Source organism: Bemisia tabaci, chromosome 4, assembly GCF_918797505.1.
Source record: "Bemisia tabaci chromosome 4, PGI_BMITA_v3".
Classification (NCBI taxonomy): Eukaryota; Metazoa; Arthropoda; class Insecta; order Hemiptera; family Aleyrodidae; genus Bemisia; species Bemisia tabaci.
In genome coordinates this window covers 4,999,023-5,022,427 of record NC_092796.1, presented here as the reverse complement: position 1 = coordinate 5,022,427, position 23,405 = coordinate 4,999,023, and the positions used below count along the sequence as shown (strand labels likewise).

Sequence of the window (23,405 nt, the reverse complement as noted above, 5' to 3'; positions counted from 1 at the left end):
GTGCTAAGGAGGAACGCCGTATGAGCCTTCAGACGTTGCCAAGTTTCCTCTGATAAATACCGAATTTACTGGGAAAATTGCGAATGTTATTTTCCAAAATTTTCAGACAATTCGTATTATCCCTCACGAAAGAACGTAACTACATTTCAACGTTGTAAAATTTCCTCCTCGCAAATCGCTTATTAATCAAAAGAATTTGGGGCTTTTCTAACTGAAAATTTTCCTTATTTTCCCATAGATTCCCTGCAAACATCAGAACAATTTTGGAAACAAATTACAGGGGTGATTTTTTGAAAAATAAAGTAAATTGTTTATGTCAAATTGGCAACATTGGAATGGAGTTACGTTCCTTCGTGCGGGAGACGACGAATTTTGTACGCAATTTAATCTGAAACATCCGTAAATTTCAAGGGAAATATGTATAAATGTCGTCAAAAATACATGTTTTATCGTGGGAAATTTGGCAACTCTCGAATGTTCTGACGGCGTTCTTCCTTGGCACGGTAGAGTAAGGCACTGTTCCGATGTTACGTTACGGCGTCACGCACTTGTGGGACGCGTGACAGGAGGACGGCTCTCGTCGTCTCAGAGAGAGAGAAAGAGGCTAATCAAAAAAGTTGTTTTAAATATGAGTCCTAACGTTTCGAATGGAAGGCTCCAATTTGTTTAAGCGTTATTTTTAAGAATTGAAAATAGTTTAGAGACAATCATAACGTTTTTTGCGAAAGATATTCAATGGAGATAAATTTTTAAACACAGGCTTACGGAAAAAATAATGCGGAAATTTTGAGGGCAAAAACATCTACAAGAGGAGAGAAAACGGCAGAGACGAGTTTCCTTAATTTTCACAACCGATTGAACCATTACCGGGAGGAGGGTTGGGGGGGGGGTGGCCTGAGGCTGAGCGCTAGAGAAAAATTGAGCATCAAAACAATATTGCACGGAACATAGGGTCGAACGAAGATCGGGTAGAATTTTAACATAATAAGACCATAATATGAATGTTGCCTCGCCGGCACACAGTGGATCGAATCGATTAGGGAGGTCGGACATGGAATATTTGACTAAAACTGCATATTTTGATGTTTATCTCGTCACATTTATAAATCCATAGGGGTGCATTTAGAAAGAAATTTTTACAAGGAAACCAATGAAACCACTTTTAGAACCTCAAAGTTTTGTATTAGTGGAGTTATACGCGTTTAAAGTGTCTAAATTTTGTCCGACCTCTCCTATTAACTTGACCCACTGTGCGGCATCCCGGATTCAGTTGCGGTTCCCTCTCTCGGTTTCTTGCCAACGACTTAATCAGCCCTTATGGATGAAAAGGACGTAACTTGAAGGAGAACCCTTCGCAAATACGACTGTTTTCCGAGGACGGCTGTCTTTGCTAAACCCTTCCCTTAACCTCTCACCACGGCACCACGGAGCGTGTCACATATACGTGCCTTTTAAGCACCGAAAAATTACTTAGATCAGTTGATCCGAAAATTAACCGACTTGGAAAGTACAGCAATCGGGATATTCATACAATTGTACTTTGATGGTTTAGGCTTGATAATTCACAAAAAATAATTGTTCAAACGCCAAATTTCTACGTAAAATATTAACGGATATATCCTGCATATGAAACGACGGGTATGACGCCATCCACTGCGAAAGAGCATACTAGGGTTTCCTCCACTTCTCTCTTCGATATATTTAATTTGGGCAAATTTGTTATTAACATGCGTTCGCCGAATATTTTACGTAATTCTGACTTCAGGGTCTCTCTAAAAAAATTATGCTGGCTTCAGGCAATTCCTCCAGAGGCTGATAATCATTAAATGTAGGTACGTTAAAACTATCCCTAATTCGTCATTCAAATTACATCTCGTTTCAGTATGCAGCCAATCAGAATAAAAACCATGATACAACTTATCAATGCATTCTGAATGGTGCATTGCTGCGTCAGCGACGTGATCAAAGCTATTTAAAACTCGTGTTCGTATCAGTTTATAGCCTATACCTCCTCAAGATTTTCAATTTTTTTAAGCTGTGTAGTTTTACTGACAAACTAATAAACGCTGTCTCTTTACGTCGAAATTTTCCTCTGATGTGAGTTTTTTTCATGCGTGAAATTTACTCGCATTAGCTTCTGCTTCTTGTATTTATTCAATTTATTTGAATATTTTTGTCTGCACTCTGCATGAACCGTTCCATCAATTTTACCCAGTCATTCTTCAAACTCATTATCTCTCCTCTATTTCTACAGTTTCGTTCAGTGCCGTATTATCGTCTCTAATCTTGTCAAAAATAGTGTGGTCGTTGGTCGGCGCAAAAATCATATTAGCGCCTACAAGGGCACAGGAATACTTTACGCATTGCGCGACACACAGTGTGGTCGCCGGTCAGCGCGGAGCACATAGTAGCGCCTACAAGAGGGCAGGAATACTTCACGCATTGCTCCTAACACAGTGCGGTCTCGCGCGCCGTTTCGGAGTCTGGGAAGCGCGGAGATCGTCGCGGCACTCCTAAGGAGATTGACGTGCTCTCTGCAAAATAGACGTTTACGCCTTTTCTGTTCAAGATAAAGCAAAATGGACAGAATTTTCGTGACAAGTGACCTAGCCTCATCATCTCAATCAGAATTGACATTTGACAATTTCCAAAATTCAATGTTTCAAATTGCAACCCCTTTAGGCCATGGCGCAAGGGTCTAGGGATGGTTTTGGGATCCGGAATATTTGGGAGCTTCTTTTAAGCTCATTTGGCGACAGTCAAAGTCAGGTTGAGCGCTCCACCCTATTATGAATTAAGCTGTTAGGTTATTCAAATCACTAATTAAACATTTAAACTGTTTTGCATTTAGCGGCACCATTATAAACATGAATAATACGTTTAATTGTTTAGCCAAATGTGAATTCTGTTTAATTTTTTCATAAAAATTGACATGGATATATTTTCGTAGATACGCTTTAGGTGTTCATCCATCCCCAGATCACTCAGACAGCACACAACGCACAAAGTAATACATAATGCAAAACACAAATTGTATAGATGTTACATTTGAATCTGTGAGAACGAAAACACACCAACTCGAAAAAATGAAAATAATCAAGACACACACAGAAGTGCATATAAGGTGAAGAAGTTAGTCGAAGAAAAAGATTTTTGGTTCCTAAAAGCAAGTATTTAAGGAAACTTTAAATGTCCAAGTTGGCACAGATACGGTAACTTCAATAACCTTTATGAAAATTGTCTGTCCGTAGTGAAAAGAGAGCATTTTCTAGGTACCGAGTTGGTGTGTTTTCGTTCTCACTGATTCATTTAGAAAGCGATGTAACTAAAGAAAAATGAAATCATGTAGTTATCTATGCGTTTTGTAATGCTTCAAAGCTCTGCGTACGTGTGATAATCCATAATTCCATGTAGCGCACAATGTATGTAAATTTTTATCAAAGTGAAACAACCTGAATTACAGAGCTCTAACTGAAATCAAACTTATTATTCATGCATAAAACGCATAGGGAACAAGGCGGAAATAAAGGACAAGATCATGGAAGCTGCATCGTAGGTGGTAAAACCATTGAGAGAGGCAATAAAGTAAGAAGTTAATGAGAATTAATCAAGGGGCTTCAAGTGCCGCGCATTCAAAGCTCCTTGATTTGTAGAGGGAGCTCTCACAGAGTTACGCTTTTCTGTGTCAGATTTGCTGATTTCATACATACAGTTATTTTCCCCGAGTTGGAAAGTTTCGAGACAGCCCGAGTTTTTCATTCTCTTAATGCGTTTGTTTAAAGAAAGTTATGGCACAAGTTAAGGGCTTCCCGAGAGTGCTGACAGCGATCGCGAAAATAACTTGGAGTAGAATGCGCTGCGGAGAGGCAGCCGACTTAAGTTTATGACGAACATTCATTTCCCGCCGTGTCGATACGCCGAGTGTTTTCTTCCGAAAACCGGGGAGGGAAAAATATATTAGCGAGATCCCTCCAGTTAAGCTCGCTAAATAGAGGCGCAGAGAAATTAGTTTCTCCGATCCGCGCTGCGTTCCTTCGGGCTCGGATTATGTGATGCGAATCTAGATTCAATACCTTCCCGGACAGCACAATGACGCTTAAAAGATACTTCTGAAATATCTCTGGAAACAATAACATGTTTTACGCATGTTCCTAAAAAACGGGGATAAACTCAAATATTTCAAAAACTCCTCTTTGAAAAGGTCAAGGAGATGTAGGGTGGTTAGTTTAAGCGTTTGTAATATGTTTGTAAAGTTATTTTTCAAAAATTTTTAGAAAAAATCACATGTTTATAAGTCAATAAATTACAAGGACATCTTTAAAGTAATTATTTAATTACTTTGAAAACGTTCCAAAAAAGTTGCAAGAAAATATTTTTGAAATTGAAAATGAAATAATGATTAAACATTCGTTTTTTGACTTCAAAAGTGTTTTTTTTTTTTCTTCTTTTATAATAGGTTTCTAAGAAACATGTTAATTAATTAAGTCTTTCTACCTTTTATCAAGTTTAAGTACTTTTTCTTATTTCGTCCTTAATTTTCTTAACGTTACATCATCATCATCATCATCATCATCATCATCATTTGTATAAAATTGTACAGAATGGATTAGAGCAGGGCCCTCTTCTGAAAGCTGTAAAAGGACGTATTCCGATGACATTCAAATGATTCGCCCCTCTCGTATATCCCTGGGCGCTAAATGAGGCCTGGATAGGCTGATACGATCTAAAAAGTAATTTTTCTCCTCGCTTTCCACCGGTTCCGCGTGTCAATGCCGTTTTTCATCCGAGAGGTTGTCGAATCGAGCGATATTTTCATAATTATAAGCGAAAGCAAATAACGACCGATTTCTCGGCGCACTTGGCTGCCGCGGTTCCATCCGTCGATTGACGTGTCTCCTGCAACCGCTGATAAAAAACATTCTCATCTCCGGCGAAAAGTGCAGAACAAGTAAACGCTCTCAGGAAAAACCGTGATCGACACAATTTCACTATTCGTTTCATGACAGCGGTTGTGAGTTCGTGCGAAAAAAAAATCGATTTCCCCGGTCCCGAGCGAAGGTGCGCGGTGCTTTTACGATGGAGGGATGTCAATCTTTAATAACGGGCTCTGAATGATGGATGATACCTTTGCGCAATGATTCCGTCGCTCTGAGCCCGGGTTCCAGCGGCGCATAAACTATTCACGGCTCAAATAAGCCCATCAGATAATCCCGTGACGGGGGAGTATTGTTCTTGCGATTTTGCCTCTTTTTGACCGAGTTCACCTCTCGGATGGACCTTCCTAAACTTAACGAAATATCCATAGTCCATGTTCATGGCGACGCACAGTGAATCGAGTCAATTAGAGACAATTAGAGAGGTCGGACATGAAATTGTTTACTAAAACTTCAAATTTGATGTTTTTTGGTCACATTTTGAATTTCAAGGGATGCTTTACGAGGCAAATTTTACTAAAAAACCAATAAATTCGCTTTTAGAACCTCAACGTTTCGTATGAACGGAGTTATAAGCGTTCAAAGTTTCCGAATCTTGTGCGACCTTTTCTACTGACTCGATCCACTTTGTGACGGTTCAAAATTCCTGGTGTTCTTTTTCTTACAAGGAATATTTGGAGAGTTTAACTTATGGTCTGGAAAATCTGAGGACAATGGGCTACAATTTTTGACAAGATGGCTGCATGAAAGTAAGATTTAGATGAATAAAAGTGAAAAATGTTTATCTCAGATTGCGACGTTAAAATTGGCAAATATTTTAGTCATTTCACCGAAAACTAACCAATACATTTGATAATATTTTCTGTAAATTTTCTTCACTCATTATGAAAGAAAAACTGTAAACAATTGCAAGGAAACATTTTGATCCGTTTTCCTTGAGGAAAATAAAACATCGTCGGAGATTTATAAAAGTAGCAATCAAGACACGGAGCAGACAATCCACGGAGAGCCATAGATTTTCAAAAAAATTATTTTTCATGTAATACCCTAACCTATTTTACATTCAAACTTTCGGCAAAAAGTTTTTGACCTAAAAAATCGATTGATTCTATGAATTGAGTGTGGGTAAAGAGTGTAGCAAATTGCAGTATGCAAAGGTTAGTCACTTTTACAATGCATCAGAATGCCCTGCGATATCTTACCGCCACTAGAATCTGTTAAGGTAGAGATTTTCTGAAAGCTGGCATATTTACAACTCTTTCTTTTATTCAATGAGTACCTTGTGAACTGAGAAAGAAAATTATGGTCTTTATTAAAATAAGTCCAACATTTAGGGGAAAACGCCTCGATTCAAAGTTCATGAACGAATAAAATTTGGTTTCATCACAATAAAAATAAGGAACACTTTCGTTATCTTAACAAAACATGATATCGCATGCTATGCTTTGAGTATTGGTTTCCACTTTTCACAAAGCCACGCCTTAGAATTGAAGAGAGGCTTTAACGGGAGCGATTTATCGAAACTCATTCGACCGATTTTCGATAAGTCGCTTGAACTCAAGCTCCCATTTTGCCGTGCTAAGAAAGAACGCCTTATGAACATTCGGGAGTTGCCGGAGACCCCTTCATAAAACATGTATTTTTGACGACATTCGTGCACATTTTCCTTTGTAATTTTCAGATAGGTCCGATTAATTTGCGTAAAAATTTCCTGAAAATTTTGGAAAATATATTCATAATTTTTCCAGAAAATCCGGTTTTTATTGAAGGAAACATGGCAACGTTTGAAGGCTCATACGACGTTCTTCCTTAGCACGGCAGCATTCAGATCGAGCAACCGCACTTATAAGTGAAATCAACGAGAAATTCTATTTTAAAGCGCAGAAACGAAGATGGAATCAACTCGGAAGCTCATGGCGCTGGTGTCTTGAGTCGAGAGAAACAAAGGCGTGCGACTTTTTTATAGACATTTTAATCGGTGGTAGGCCTGCTTTATCCAGGAGCTTCAGCTGCACTCGTCGCCTCGGACTAACGGGCGTTAATGGGTGCATTATCGCCAGCATCGCGGGGCCCGACTTACTTTTTCGCGGTTCCATAATTGCTTTCGGCGCGCATCTGTTAATAGCTTCCTCCGAGCTTTTGTCGAGTATTATAATTTCTTTCGGGGAGTAAGTGCTCCTCAACAATAAAAATTTCATGGCCGTGTTAATGCCGCCCTAAAGGACTCCACGCAGGGTGTATCGTCGCGTCGCGCAGTGGGTCGAATCAATAGCAGAGGTCGGACAAAATTTCGAAACTTTAAACGCTTATTATTGCGTCTGTACAAAATTTCGAGATGCTGAAAGTGGTTTCAGTAGTTGTCTCGTGAAATTTTCCCCTAGAAACACCAGTTCAAATGTAAAATGTGACGGAATAAACATGAAATTTGATTAGTAGTAAAAAATTTTACGTCTGACCTCTCTGATTGAATCGATCCACTGTGCGCTGTCTCACTTAGTCGCCCAGACCCCCAGACCTCCGTTCCGGACGGACTTTAATGATCTAATTAAATGGAAGGATTGAGAGGCCCTCCGAATATGAAGGATAATTAAAAGACTGGCACAATTCTTATTGGGATATTGAAGACCAAGAGCAAATTAATTCGCATTTTCTACGAAGGTAAATCTTACGGACCAGCTTAAAAGTCGGCTCTAGATTCAATATATTTTGAAGATCCTACGGACTGATTGTTGAAATCGTAGACAAAGCGATAGATAAAGAAGACTAAAAGGATAAGGAGGGGTCCTACTGGTGGAAGCAGGTGGTTGCAATGGACAAAGGAGGTAGGTAATGTCTCTGGGAAGATCGACATGATGTAAAGTTACTTTCAACGCTTCAATTTGCCTGATAATGACTCATGACTAAACAGAGACCCCATGTTCCCCAGGGTTATCGGTCCATTTTTCCTGAAAATCGAAGACTCATTAAAATCAGTTCATTTTGATCGACGTTTTGATTGAGATTTCTCTCTCCAACGAAGATGCTTCTGTAACAGGGGAAACTTTTTGATCCAGCAAACAAATCCCAACTCAAACAGGACATAAGAAGATAGTAGTGTTGGTTTGTCTTTGATTAACGCCGCTTATGAAAAATTCTAACACCTACAGTTTCCATCGTTAATACACTTCAAGATTCGAACATAGTGAATTTCTATGAGCTCGGATGCACAAATCGCAAAATATTAAAAATAAGTACACACAGTGAGATTTTAAACCATGCTATTCTATCACGATTTTAATTGAATTTACTTTTCCTCTGATATACTTTTACACATTCGTTTCCTTTCCGTTGCGATGTTTACTGGAATCTATCAAGGAAATTCCGCACCGCGGCAAGAAATCGAGGGCAGATTTTAGAGAAGGGTGGAAGGCTAGGAGGGGGGCTTAAAGTCACTAACAATTAACACCCCCGCACGAAAATTGTTTTTCGAAGGTGCTTCAAAGTGCAATTTATAATCGACGGAGCAGCCATTCATCTTAGAACAACTGCGGCTGGCAGAATAGTTAATCTTCGATAGCGTTAATTATCGGTTTCGGATCGTTTCGTTGCTCCGCTGCTCAAATATGGAGGAGGCTCCTCTTGTAATATTAACGTTTAAGTCAGGTTCCAACCCGGAAGTCGAACCTTCATGGAAATAAGACGATTTGGACTTCATTTTCCAAGAAGGAACTGCAATTTCTAGTTCCTCTATAAAAGCTCATATACGCTTGGCGAGACGACTGACACATATGTTGTTTTCAAAATGAATCAGAAGCAGTAGCCCCTTATTGCAAAATGCGGTTCAGTGCTAAAATGTATCGGTAGCACAATTAGCGTCTTAGCGGCAAAGAAGAGATAATTAGGGATTTCTGAACTGGCAACCTGAAAATGATCCCTCAGAAATCTAGCAGAACGACGAGCTAATCACAAAAAAATATTCAAAAAGCTCCTTTTTAATTTTTTTATTTTTAAAGTTTCATTTTTACTTTTATGTACATACATTTTGCGATAAGAAACTACTGTTTCGCAGTAATTTTGAAAACAATATTATAGTTGAATCCCAGACAAAAAAAATGCGTCCCCAGTCGAAGGTTCCGAAATTGACGTAAACAAATCCACTTTTTTTACCATGCACCTGTGCATTCCTTGTCAAAAATATGTCTGATTTTTGCATGGGATCAGAGAAAAAAACGGTAAAATTTTCAGTTAGAAATGTATAAGATTCTTCCGGTGAAAATATAATTTACGAGAGCAAATTTGGCAACGTTGTAATGTAGTTACGTTCTTTCGTGAGGGAAACGGCGGTGAGTGCCATTAGTTTTTCTTTGCAAATAGGTGATGGCATGGATGATTTTATGGATGAGCTAGAACTATTAATTCTTCATTGCAAATTCCACTTAAAGCAAATATTATACGAGAGTGCAGTATATGCTACGAGGATTCTCATTTTTAAGCGTGCCAGTAGGGCTCGCTTTTTGAAATCACTCGGATGTACCATAGTACAGCACACCGATCAACCAATGCTATTCAACGGGCCGTCCAAATATTTTTTTCCTCGGACCCGCGTTTTCTTGTCTTTGAACCATTATACTGTCAAGCCCTGATGGTCTCTTACCAAAAAACCGAATGAACTGCTAATTGGTAGAGTACCTATATTGAGAGAGTATGGCCACTGGGCCCCATGGAGAGGCTTAGGACCCAAAAATGGCGGTGCTTTGTTTTGGTTTTTGTGGATGGGAGGGGGGTCATTGCCAACTTTTGACGGTTATCACCAACCGCACTTGCTGCCAACCTTACTACATCTAAGATAATTTTTCTCAAAAATTGCACACGATTAGCCTTACAAATATGTAAAGATGTCGCAATAGTGCATTTGAGTAAATTTCTCGTTACGATAAGCAAAGAAAACTACATTTTGAGTCATTTTGCATTAAATTAATTTATGGCGTCCGCCATTTTTGGGTCCTAAGGGCTCCATTTAGCCTAAGATGGCTGAGCCAATCAGAGGTGGTAACCCCAGTAGCCATACTCTCTCAATATAGGTACTCTACTAATTGGGAACCCTTGAGAACATTTTCCTGTCAAAACCGTATTATTTCATTTGACAAAAACCTCATAGAAGCTTTCTTACGCTCGGAGGACTCAACTCTAGAACCTTCTTTCCCGCCAAAACTGTTTAGCCAATGAGCGTCTTGCACTGCAAGTGCAATCTGTGATGAGCCTCGTGACTCTTTATACCATGTACTAACCGTGGCCCCTGCAGAAATCCACTCAAACCACTGCAGTTATCTCCCGATATAGCTTTGGGTGTCAGGTTTCGAGCAAGGCAATAAAAGACGGCGAGGAGAGGGTCGCCTCGTCGAACTTATTATCTTCCACGCCCGATTAACCATTCACCGTGACGCCAGGATCCACCAAATTTTCACAAAAATTGTTTTCCGTCTATTTAGCGAGTTTTTCCTTACTTTCCGTTAAAGTACAAATAAAAAGAGACCTCATTTGTAAAAATCGGCCGAATAGGAGAGAAGTTACAGTTCGAAATCCAAAAGAGATTAACTCAACGCTATTTCGATGCACGGCAGTTCGCCCAAATCACGGTCGTGCGAAATGCCGCATATCAGCTTAAAATCAAGATAATTGGACGGAATCTTTAAAATCAATTTACATTCAACGTTCATGAATCAATATTTTCTCCCAAATTTAGCAAAAAGTACCAATTGATGCAAATAACAAAGACGTGAAAATAGTAGGTATGTGTCCAACATTTTAGTTATTCGGCACTTTTTTCCAACATATTCATGTTGGATTTTTCTGCTTGTTTTTATATCATTTAAAAAAGAAATATAATTGAAATTGTCACTAGGCTCTCTCAAATGAATGACACCATACTCTTTTGAAACTGATTATTACTTATAATTAAAATGTTTAAATAAATTTCGGCATAGTTAATGAGGTGTCGGCTCGGAGGCCTTTTTTACCGCTACTACGGCCCAAGAACTCTGATCAAAGTAAACGTCAAAAACTTGAAGATGAACATTAACGAAGAGAGGGAAGGTATCCTGGTCCAGAGCCTGTTTTTAATTTATGGTTTGATCATAATTCATGAGTGGCCTTCGGAAGGATTATTGCTTCCACTTTGAAGAACAAGCGTACAAAATCCTTCCTCTTTTTTCAGCCCCGCGTTTCTTGTTATTCATGAGCTACTGCCAGGTATAAATACGTGATAATAACATCCGCCAAGTCTTCCGTGCTGGGGAAAAAACACCATATGGACATTCAAACGTTGTCAAATTTCTTTCTAAAAATGACGAAAATTCTGAAGAGTATGTAAATTATCCTTGCTGGGAATTTTCGGAAACTTTTAATCGCAATTTGCTCGGGGGTTCCTGAAGTGTTGCCCGGACCATATCCGCAACTTTTCATGAAAACACATTTTTTATCGACAGAAATCTGGCAACCTCGGAAAGCTCATACGGTGTTCTTTCTTGGTAAGACAGAGGTGACTTCCTCCTCGGTGCAGCCTTCTCAGTTCTGCGTATTATTCTATGTATTATGTATCCAGCGTTCTTAATAAAACCTCCTGATGAATATTCATGAAGGCGCTTTCTTTTATACGGAAAAAAAGTTTTAATTATCCCCAGTTTCGGGATGAAAGGGTGTCTGTGCATGTTGCGAATGTCAGATTGGCGTAGAAAGGTCAACTCGACATGCTATTATACATAAATAATACAATAATTCTCGGCTTGTCTCCGGCATCCTCGCTGCATGTTCTCTCGAAGAGGAATAAGTAATGCGAGGCGCGTCCTCATTTTCTGTTGGTTGGATAAATTAGTTCAAATGATGAGGTGGTCCCTTTGAAGCGCTAAAGTAGCATAGATCATTCCGTTTTAAACGAGGTTTTATGAGCGACCGATTTGTTAATCTCTATTATTGCGCTTGCGTTGTCAGGGAATAAGAAAAACCAAATGTTCACTTTTTGGTCCCAAACTCAGGTTGTTACGAGAAACCTCTCAAAAAAGCTTATATCACTGATAATTCTTTTTATGAAAGCTTCTCTCCCATCACTTCTTCTAAATAGATTTAACTGCAATACTAACTAACTGGTAAATTTTTCAACTTTAAAATACATCATTTCCTCTGAGCGTACTTAAATGATTTCTGGTAGGAATGTGCCCGTGTTACATTTGTTCACGTTAAACCATTTGAAATAAATTAGCCGTTTAAAAGCTTATAACAGACAAATTTTGCTTGAAATGTTAAGGTTCCTGATTTAAAGCGACGGAAAGAAATTCTACAAAAAAGAGGGAGGCGTTCAAATCTACATGTACCTTTGCCGAAAATCTTCGGGTTTTTTACATTGAAAAGACGAGTGGAAGATTTACGATGCAAAAATAATAAGTCGTTTGACGTTATCCTGAAATGGTGTGCAATGGTTTAATATACATTATTGAGAAACATTTTTGCTTAAAGCAAGAGAAATTTGCGTAAATCTCCCCTTGACAGGATGATTACAGTAAATTGAAAAGGGATTCAATAACTTGATTTTAAAGGAATCCCGCATTAAGAAAGTAGAAATGTGTGGACCAAAGTTGGTGTTCAGTGTTCACTGATCCACATCGAGCAATTATTATTATTATTATTCGGTTTGTGAAACCGAACATTCTATTCGTCGGATCAAACTTTCAGTGCTTAGGATCAAACTTTTGGATTGAGGCGTAGCTGAAAAAAGAGGTTCAGGGAAAAGCTTCGAACGTATGGTTATTCGAATCGAACGTTTGGTCAGACAAAAAAGAGTGTTCAGTCGATTAGAGTACGACATTTTTTTTTGTTTTGATAAAAATGATTTGAAGGAAATTTTTGGTGAAATATATTCATCAAAATTCGTTAAGATTCAAAAATCTTCACTTCTTCAGTTGCGTAAGTTAATATGTGATGTTGCTTTACTTTTCTCGGTGAAACGACATTTAATTAGATATTGATGCTACAGTGTTATTCAAAAGTCACGCTCCACTGACCATAACTTTAGTTATAATTATGATATCGACTTGTGGTTTAAGACATTTTTCCTCATATCGAGGGGGAAATTTTTTTAAGGTACTGTCCCGTTTTTGAACCCCTCGGGGAAATGGGACGGGGGGGACTCAAAAATTTCAAAAAACCACCCCTCTCGTGGCCAGTGGTGCGTGACTTTTGAATAACCCTGTATGATAGGAGTAGGAAAAGCACTCACCCCAGGCAATGTCCTTTTCTCATGGAGCTCCCGCTGGGCAACCGCAGCACTCTCCTTGCTCGCGTACGTCAGGAAAGCGCAACCTGCAAAAGCAAATACAACAATACAATACAACAATACAACTGCAAATACACCAAAATAATTAATAAACAAGTTGGTTTTTGCAATCGCTAGCGATAGCAATATTCGTCATGGGAACTTTTGCTTCTGGGATATGAAAATTTTAAGGTACAGTTCGTTTGTAGTATCTTCAGAATTGAAGGGGCTATGTAATTTTGTGTCGACATCTCTTTTTTAACATTTTTAATTTTTTTTCTTTGCATACAAGAAAGCTGTTATTTACCAATTATTTATTTTCGTTGGATTATGTATGGTTTTTGGAAGTTAACGCATTTAACTTTCAGTTTCGTTTTTTCGGCGTAAAGTATGATATTTTTACTCTACGCATATGCCCGAATACGCATCATAAAGTGACCTATGTGCTTCCTAAGTTGCCATTTTTTTCATTCAAATAGATGTAACCGAAATGTTAGATGTGCACTACGTATACTCTTTCATGTCATTGCTTTATTTATTTATTTACTTTTTGCGTAGGTATAAATTGTTATTTTTTGCTGAGTTTTGGAGAAAATATTGCTTTAATAACGTGGAATGTAAATTAATTTTATTGAAAAAAGAAAATACCATCATTAATTTGGGCGAACAGAGAAAATATACATCAATATTTGGGTCAACATCTCCCTGATTATATAAAGGATGAATATATTAGTATTTTTGTATCAAAAAACTTAGTTTGTCTTCAGAGATACGATGATTCTAGTCCCAGTCAATTTGTTTTATTGAAAAAACAAAAAAACAAAAAATAAATAAAAAAAAAAAACAACTGAAATGTTAGACATACTGTTTTCATGTCTTTCTATTTGTATAAATAGGTACTTTTTGCTTAACTTACGAACGTTGAATGCAAATTAACTTTATTGAAAAAAGAAAATAACGTCATTAATTTGGGGGAACATGTGGCTGATTATATGAAGGAGGTATATTCCAGTATTTTTGTTTAACATATTAACTCACGAGAAAATGTTCGTACATTTATCATCTACTATTAATTATTTTTTGATGATTAGTCTAAAACATTCAATACAACCATTAAAAAGTAGTTTTCATCGTCGGGTATCGAACTCCCGATCGCCGGGTGCCCGCACCTAATCAAAAATACGAGACGGTTTAGTCAACTAGGCTATAACGAATCCACGTAGGTGAGAGTAAAAATAGCATTTAAAAGACTCGGGCAATGGGCGGGACTTATCACAAGAGACCTTGACTGCTATTGGGATATGAAGCGCATTGCTGTAGGAGCCATGGTTCGCACTGTTTTAATGCGTCTCGAGGTTCATCCCAGCATGCATTCCGATCGCGGCAGTTGAGCTAAGGCAATATTTGCGTATCCATGAATTAAATCAATCAATCGAGCTCTGATTTTGACTTCTTTATCGGTAACGAGTCCTCCAGAACAATTTTCCACCTTGTACGATGGTTATTATTTCTTTACTTCTATTTTTCAAATTTGAGGTGGGATAATGGCGGCTTCTCAAGAACACCGAGGTAGGCGATCTTTTGCACCAACGAACAGAAAACTGATGGCGAAAAATAGCCAATGAAAACCTCCCAAAAAAAAGAATTTGCCTAAAAACGGAACTTCGTGGTTCTGCGCAGATTTACCAGTCAGACACGACATCTCAAGGTGGAAAAAAACTCGCTGAAAGCGAATTTTAGCAATCAACACAACTTGACGTAGAGACATGATTGGCTAAAAAATACAACGGTTTTTGATACATCGGAAAATCAACCAAAAATCGGAGACTGGGCGAAACGCTCAAGGTCGCAGAGGTATAGGGAATCCCATAGCGAAAGCAACGGAACGATTCTAATATCATGGGGAACTCCGTTCCCATGACAAAAATAATTTATTGCTATCAAAAAACATGAATACATAATGAGGAATTTATTACTGACAAAAATCAGAAATACACCTAATAAGTACTTTATTACTAACAAAGGGGTACGACCCATGACCCCAAATATTCATAAATTTACCAGGAAACTCGCGTTATATCAAAGGATATTTGGCAACGCTAAAATCCTTTCAATAATTATTTATTTACGGATTATACGGCGCTCTTCCTTAGCAAGGCAAAATACTGATTTGGTGGGTTTTCAGCACGATCGCGGGTAACATAAGTCATAATTGCGCATACCTCCTTTACAAAACACCAACCTAGTAGCAGGGACTGTTAAATTTTGACTGTGAAAAAAATATTAAAATGTATAAGTTGGAAGCCCCTTTTGTTATTTTTTAAGTCAAATTCACTCGGTTATTTCCGGTTATAAATACATAAAGATCGTCTACTTTGAAACACCCGCGAAATTCTCCATTATACGCAGATAATCAAACCGGTGAGGTATTCTTGCGTATTGCCCACTTTCCATCCGCACAGTTGAAATTAATTAAGGGAAAGTTGAAATATTTCTAGTCCACTCCGGGCATGAAACTTCACTTTTTCCCAGCGTAAATCATCGGACCCCCCCCCCCCCCCCCCAAATCCCTCGATGGCAGGGCGAGATTGCATAAACGATAATAATTGGCGGGAGGGAGCCGTGCGGGACTGCGGGGGTGTTTTGGCTAACGTGGCGACATAATTTGTTTTAACTCCGCGAGAGCACAACCAATCGGAAACGCCGATAAAGGCGGTGGCGCCCATCCAGTGCACAGCCCCCATGTTGCTAGATTCCCTATGCAGACATTTCGCACGCAAACTAAACGGGCTGTGTTCAGCGGAGCAAATATCATCAAAGCCAGTATTGAAAATATACAGAGTGGAGTGGAGTAGAAATTATCCTTTATTTTACCTTTCCGGGTTCACTGAAAAATGTAATATGTTGTTTTAGCATCTAGGACATCAAAAATGTGTCTGGTGTCCCAAGATGCTGCCTTTACTGTTCCCGCAATCAACTTTACATCCTGTAAATGCAAATTCAACTGCGTTGGAAATCAAGGCAGCATCTTAGGATCACTAGACAAATTGTTGACATCCTAGGTCCTAAAACAGCATACCATTTTTTCAGTGTTTATAAAGTGGCAAAAAGACAAACTTAGGTAAACTATATCAATATCATTTGGTATTTAAATTTTTAGTGCATTCAAGAACTACCCGAGGTTTCACAACTCCTCTATCAGCTTGGACCTTTATTTTTACGTAATTTTACAGAGAATTCCACTTTTTTACGGTCTCATGACATTATTTCGGATTCCTGAAATTCTTTCCAAAATGTTCTTCGTGTCAATGTCTAGGGCCGCCTTATAGACGGACATCGTCGTCTTGGCTAAAGAACGTAACCCCATACCAAGGTCACGGGGTTTCCCCTTGCAAATTCTGTTTTCATGCGAAAGGTATTGAGCGTTCCGAATTTGCAAAATTCACACATTTCCGGCTGATTTACACGTACTAATCAGCAGAGTTTGGTATAGAAATTTCATGGTTAAGTCCCGGTAGGAAATTGTATGGATTCAGTCAATGGAGAATTTGCGCACACAAATTTTATTGTTTCATCTGAGAGTGCTTAATGAGCAGAGTTCGCAGTATTTTTCATAATTTTTTTCTGACATGAGAAATTGGAGAAAATTAGATTGAAAAGATGAAAAAATGTGCCGCCCCATGTCGTCATTTGGCGACATTTTTAATTTGAACACATGCATTTTAGCAGATTAGGTTATTTTGTCACATTATCCTTCAATAATCGTCCAATTTTGAAACCGAGTACCAAGTCCTCGTACTCAGTTTTCCCTGCAGTATCATTTTAAAGATGAAATTTACAGAATCTCAGACACATGCAAATTCTCTATCCTGTGATCTTGAAATGGGGTTACGCGCTTGCGTAATGAGAACGACCAATTCGCTCGGCAAAGGCTGAAAAGAGGTTTTTCGCGAATTCTAAGGTCGTCGCGATGCGATGCCTGGTGCAATGCTGACTCTGGGTGGGAGTAAACATTTCAACTGGATCCATCTGAGCGTGCTAACAACATTTCTCCCGAGTGAACGAGCAACGCACGGACGATTGACTCCGTTCGCGTTTTTTTCCGAGGGGGCTATCGTAAACAACCAACTGTTTTAACTAGCTCGGTATTTTAATAAGTTTGTTGCGTTGACTCGATCCAACCCCCCACCCCCCCCCCCTTTCACAGATCGTGGTTGATTCGGAATCATCGTAACAATACATTTTTGAGGTGGAGCGTTTGCCGAATATCATTCTCAACCCGAATTTGAACCCCCCCCGTAGAACCCCAAGCAATGCATTAGTGACCCCACACCTTTACCTTCCGTATAGTTTAATAGCATCGAAGGATCCAGCAAATTGGCAACATTGTCTTTTCTCCATTTAAACCTATGGGAATGTATCGATTCTTGGAGGGGCCAGGTGCTCCGACAAGAATCGATTTTTTATCATAGGTTTAAACAGAAAAAAGACAATATTGCAAGATTGTTGGATCGGCCTCTGTTTAAAAGTTATTTACGGTAATTATAACACTCAGATTCGCTTGATGATGACTTGTGACCGAAGATTTGATCAATCATTTTAGCAGTCCTAACCCAATTTACATAAAGCCTTGCTAACGGCTTACTCGGACATTCATCAGTTATCATTAGGCGAATTTTATTTGATTTTTTACTCAATAAGTTAGCTTATTAATTATCTGTAAGCGAAAAGTAGTGGAACTTCATGCCCTAGTAAACAAAATATCAGGGGTTAGCTCCTAACATTATGGTACTGCCCGAATTCGTTGGATGATACGGGCATTTACAATGAATTGCGGGTGGACTGCAACGCAAGTTGGGGTAGTACTGCAACATTAGGGTTGGTAACCTAATTTATTGGTAAACAGTTAATTTGAAACACTCATATCATCCAACAACCCAATTCTCTTTCTTTTCGTATTCCGAAGTGAAATTTTGCCGCAATCGAATACATTCCCATTTTAATACAGAAACTTTAATTTTTTTGAGCTTTCGAATTAAAATTCAAACACGAGTTAAAACTGGCTGATCGTGAGTCTTACGGGTATTCCTCGGTTTTTCCACGTCCTCGGCGCCGCGAACAAAATCCCTTTTTTCCACTGCAATCGTTGACGCTGTCCATAACGGCGCGACGGCGCCGCAAATCTACAGCCGGTTACGGAATAAATTAGCTAATCCGAAAAATCAATCGAACGCCGGCGTGGAGTGTTTAACACCCCCCACCCCGCTCCCCCTAACGCGTCCCGGTCCCACCGCGTTCCTAAATTCAGATTTTACGGTAATTCATATTTATCGGCTCAATTATGGCTGCTCGTGCGCCTAACCCCCCCCCTCCACCAATCCCACCCCCATCTCACCCTCTCCCTCTCGCGTTCGGATTATCTCTCTGCCTCGACTGCCGTGCCGGATAAGAACCACCAATCTCGCATGGAAGCCGTACGGAGATATGCTGTTTTTACGAAGCGATCCGTAGGCGGTGGGCGGCGTCGGCGGCGGCGTAGGCGCGGGGGCACCGCTCCGGAGCAGGTACGGCGCCGGCTATATTTCATCTACTTTGTTACTCTCTTTTTAGCACCGCTTACGTTTACGTTCGCCGAACGGCTATGCTCGTAAGGCAAGTTTGTTTCCGATCCGACGCACAGTAGGATCCTGTGCATCGGGGATAGATAAATTCGATGGCTTTGGCTGGATTGCCTAGATTGCCAGATGGGCGGATCTGTAAGTTTACAGACAATCATTCACCAATGCTGCCGTGCTAAGGAAAAACGCCGTATGAGCCCTCAGGCGTTGCCAAATTTTCCCTGGCAAATCACTAATTTTCAGGAATTTTTTTGAACATTTGTCTACCAATTTCTCAGATAATTTTGTTTGTAATTTGATCTAAAACTTCTGAAAATTTCAAGGAAAAATATTCATGATTTTCCTCAAAAATAAACATTTTATCGAAGGAAATTTGGCAGCTCTCGAATGTTCATACGGCGTTCTTCCTTAGCACGGCAGAATGGCTCCGCGAATAAAAGGGCCCAAAAAGGCAGGGAGCAGTTATTTCACATTTTTCATTTGCCGGTGTGGTAGGTAATGCATCCATTGAAATACTTGCCACAACATTCCATAGAGAAAAAAAAGGAGGTGTTTGCATCTTGAGGATTTGTACCCACCTACGTCATCAATGTAAACAAGATGCTCGTTGAGGGTTATGTTGACGCTGTAATAACGGACCATAATGTCCGATTTTTTTACTTAAATCAACTCTTTATATAATTTCAAGCACTTTTTATAGAATGACTTTTTCCCTTAAATTACACCATTTCCAAGAAAATCGACAGGATAAAAACGTCGCTGTACCCAATGACGTCATCAAAGCTATAGATACTCTATGAAAAATTCCAAGATGCCCGAAATGCAAACACCTCCTTTTTTTTCTCTATGACAACATTCTGCCATCCACAGCAAAAACGCCGTGACTACACTCAATATTACCCACATTAAAACGAGTGGCTTGGCGTGAATTGCGATATATCGATTGTTATGCCATTTAAACGTACGGTAAAGAATCGATTATTAATGTGTTTGCTGCGAACACCCTGTTTATCGATCCTTTTCCATAGATTTAAATGGCATATTAATCGATATATCACAATTCATACCACGCCACTGATTAAAACGAAGTTTCTGCCCACGCAGAAAAACAAGATGCAGGTTAAAATTGGCATCACTGAAAATTTGAAAAACTAACATTATTTAACATTTAATATTTTGGTTAAGATGGTTGACTATTTCAATGAGGTTTTTCTACTGATTTAATTTAAGGGTTTGGATAGCCACTAACCCTCCTTTTTTCCCCCTTAATGGACCGAGAGGAGCATAAATTGGACGTATTTATGCTGAAAGGAATTATGCGCATAGGGTTTGCATGCAATATAGTTCCCTTCAGCAGAAATACGTCCAATTCAAAATCTCTAGGAGCTAACAGAGATAGACTGAAGGAACTGGTAATGGTCTGTTCCACCTGAAATTCACTGGGGGGAAAAAAAAAACAAATTGGATCTAGATTCCAGACTCTTGAAAAACTTGACAAGAAAAAGGACTCTTGATTCAATCAGATTTAAGCTTAAATCAAGAACCAAGCCTCTTGATTTGAGCGGATTTCCTTTTGATTTAAGCTTAAATCTGCTTGAATCAAGAGTCCTTTTTCTTGTCCATGTTTTCAAGAGTCTGGACTCTAGATACAATGTGTGTTTTTTTTTCCAGTGTCTGTTCCACCTGAAATTGAAATAAAAAAAAAATATAAAAACAAAAAACTATGGATCGCGGACGGATGAGAAGGGTCTTCAGATGTTCAAACGGAGGAAGGAATTTATTTTCACAACTGGAGATGCGCGGGCGAAGAGACCCGGCTGCTTCTCCGTGGTCCGTTTCCCGAGGGTCCCCTAATCGGTACTTAATGGTAATTAATGTTTTCCGAGAGAGCACCAACGGTGTCCCCAAAAATGCTCTTAATGGACCTTTTTTGGAAGCACTCGAGAATTAAAATCCTCGGCGCGAGAACGACATTTTAATGACTTGGTAATTAATCCCTTTGTCCCTTCCACGCAACGCTTAGACGCAAACAGACGATAACGTGATAATGAGCTTGGCTTCATTACGTATCGGTCTTTGCACACATATACACACCGTTGCCTTTTTGGGAGACAAATATTTGATCTCAGAAAGCATTTTACACACAATTTTCCTTCCTTTTTTTTCATGATTTATCGAAACTTGACGTTCGGCGTTTACGCTCTTCCTCAAGTAAGTCCGCTGAACCCTCCAAGACCCCACGGCAAAACGAGTTGCCGTCAGTTCCAGCAGTGCTAGAGACCCGGTGGCAATCAGTTCAAATTCTGATTTAAGGCGCTGATTGATCGCTGCGCTGACCCACTGAATCAGTTACACGTGAGATCCAACGTTCTTTTTTATGCTGCAAAAGGGATACTAATTTTTCAGCGATTTTTGGCGGTATCAAAAGTATAAACGCCACAAGTTAAAATGAACTCAGAACTATAAAAATTGGGAAAGCTCCGAGTGTTCGGAGGTTAAGTCTATTCGAAGACTTTTCAAGAGGTTGCGAACATCGGTAGAATTTCAAAGAGGTGCGATGGGCCACTAGACAAGGTACTGACTTTAAGCGTCCTAGCACATGTGTCGTAACCAAAATTTCACGTAAAACACGAATATTTGCTGAAACCTACTCCTAAGTAAGATATTAACGGTTTTTTTAACACGTTGGTTACGGAAAATTCGAATTGCCCGGTCACAAGGAACGCAATACTCTACGCGAGCTAAATCGAGCCTTTCAACGGTTTAGGCAGGCTTCTCAATCGAGCATGCTTTCTTTCCTACCCTTTATTGTTCAAAGTGGAAACAATTTTCTGTGGCTGAGCCATAGCGTTAAAATTGAGGTTGCCAGATTTTGTTTCGCAAAGACTGTCATGATAACGTTTAGCGTGCGATGTGAATCAGGTAGAGCATTGAGTTTTCATGAACGGGAGGTTTGAATTCTAGCGTCAAGAAACATCAAATATCTTGGTTAGGAGTCTACTTCAGGAATTTTCGTTGCAAGAATCGTGGTCTACATTAAGTTAAGGTTAGGAAACATGTATCAGAATGTTTAACTTCATATTATCTAGTGGTCTATTCCTACTTGTCACCGAAAGAGTGGTAGAGTATCTACATGGACGTTTAACAGAGAGGAACCAAGCCACATCAGCTATTGCCAAATTTAATGTGCAATTTAATTTTTCAAGAGAGAACGTTTGTCCGGATTCCTTTGAAAATATTAAGGCATTTGCTTCGTGGCATATGGAAAATTCAATGAAATTTGCACAAAAACCTCCACAACTGTTTTCATGTAAAAAATTAAATTGCCGACTGAAATTTGGCGATAGCTGATGTGGCTTGATTCCTTTCTGTTTAACGCGATCCACATAATTGTTTCACGTGGACACGATGTTCTTCCTCGGAGACTCCTGCGTCTGCGATTCCGCTGCGTCCCGACGCTGAGGAAGTCGAGAGTACCTGTATAGCGAGAGTGTGGACAGATCGCTTCATGGAGGTCTTAGGGCCCAAAAGTGCAGCCATCCTTCTAACCAACTTCTAACACACAAAATTTCACTGCCAGTCTGCAAAGTCTGCAAATTCCAATTCTAATCAAGATGGCCAAGAACGTACAGAAATGAGCGTTATTCCGCAAAAATGAGTAAATTTATGCAAAAAATGAGTCAAATACGTGCTTTATAAACGACGGTTCGTAACAATAGTATTAGTAAAATCGTTCTGGATACTTGAAATTCATAGGTCGGCTGCATTTCTGGCCCTAACTTTGTTCGCAGAAGCGTCGGTGAAGGCATGATGGATTTTCGGAGTTTCACACGGAGAAAAAAACCTCGTGCGTGGGATCCGAAGTTTAGGTCATATGGATCTCTGAAGTTTTCGGATTGAGCATCTGAACACTTTAGGTCCAGCTGCTGAGGTTTGGATCACACATCTGAAACTTCAGTTCTTACACCTGAAGTACTTCGGTTTTCACATCCGAACAACTTCGGTTCTCACATCCGAAGCACTTCAGATGTAAGAACTGAAGATTCAGATGTGTGATCCGAACCTCGACAGCTAGACCTAAAGTGTCCAGATGCTCAATCCGAAAACTTCAGAGATCTATATGGACGTATTTTTACCAAACAGACCTATATGGAGGTGAGAAATATGGGGTGTGCTCGTTAGTTCTCTGGCCGTAAGAGTGAATGAGAATAATAAAGCGCCAGTGACGTCAGCGGCAATGATGGAGCCGCGGCCGCGAGACGGAGATCATCGTCGGGGCGCTTTAACTCATGAGCCCTGTCCACAACGCTCTCGTGCCATGCCCGCGGCTCATGAGTCCCGCATTCAGATGACACATAGGTCTGTTTGATAGAATGTAATATCCCGCTTTTCCAATTCTCCAAAAGGAATCACGCCCTCTTTTACATTGTTTCTTATGCAGCTTTCTAGAGCACACCCCATATTTCTCACCTCCGCATAGGTCTGTTTGATAGAAATACGTCCATATGACCTAAACTTCGGGTCCCACGCACGAGGTTTTTTTCTCCGTGCACCTCCGTCCATACTCTG

The 23,405-nt window shown here is 39.6% G+C and overlaps 2 protein-coding genes across 4 annotated transcripts in view; both read right to left on the bottom strand.

Annotated features, from left to right (window-relative positions):
- LOC109031262 (uncharacterized) overlaps positions 1-23,405 on the bottom strand; it is a 599,201-nt gene that overhangs the window by 286,740 nt on the left and 289,056 nt on the right. The gene's annotated exons all lie outside the window — the stretch shown is intronic.
- Positions 1-23,405, bottom strand: part of bru3 (CUGBP Elav-like family member bruno 3) — an 854,644-nt gene that overhangs the window by 584,351 nt on the left and 246,888 nt on the right. For all 3 annotated transcript variants that reach the window (XM_072299190.1, XM_019042674.2, XM_072299189.1), the window contains one exon: positions 13,183-13,265. The gene's annotated coding sequence lies outside the window, so the exon portion shown is untranslated. The remainder of the gene's footprint in view (positions 1-13,182; positions 13,266-23,405) is intronic.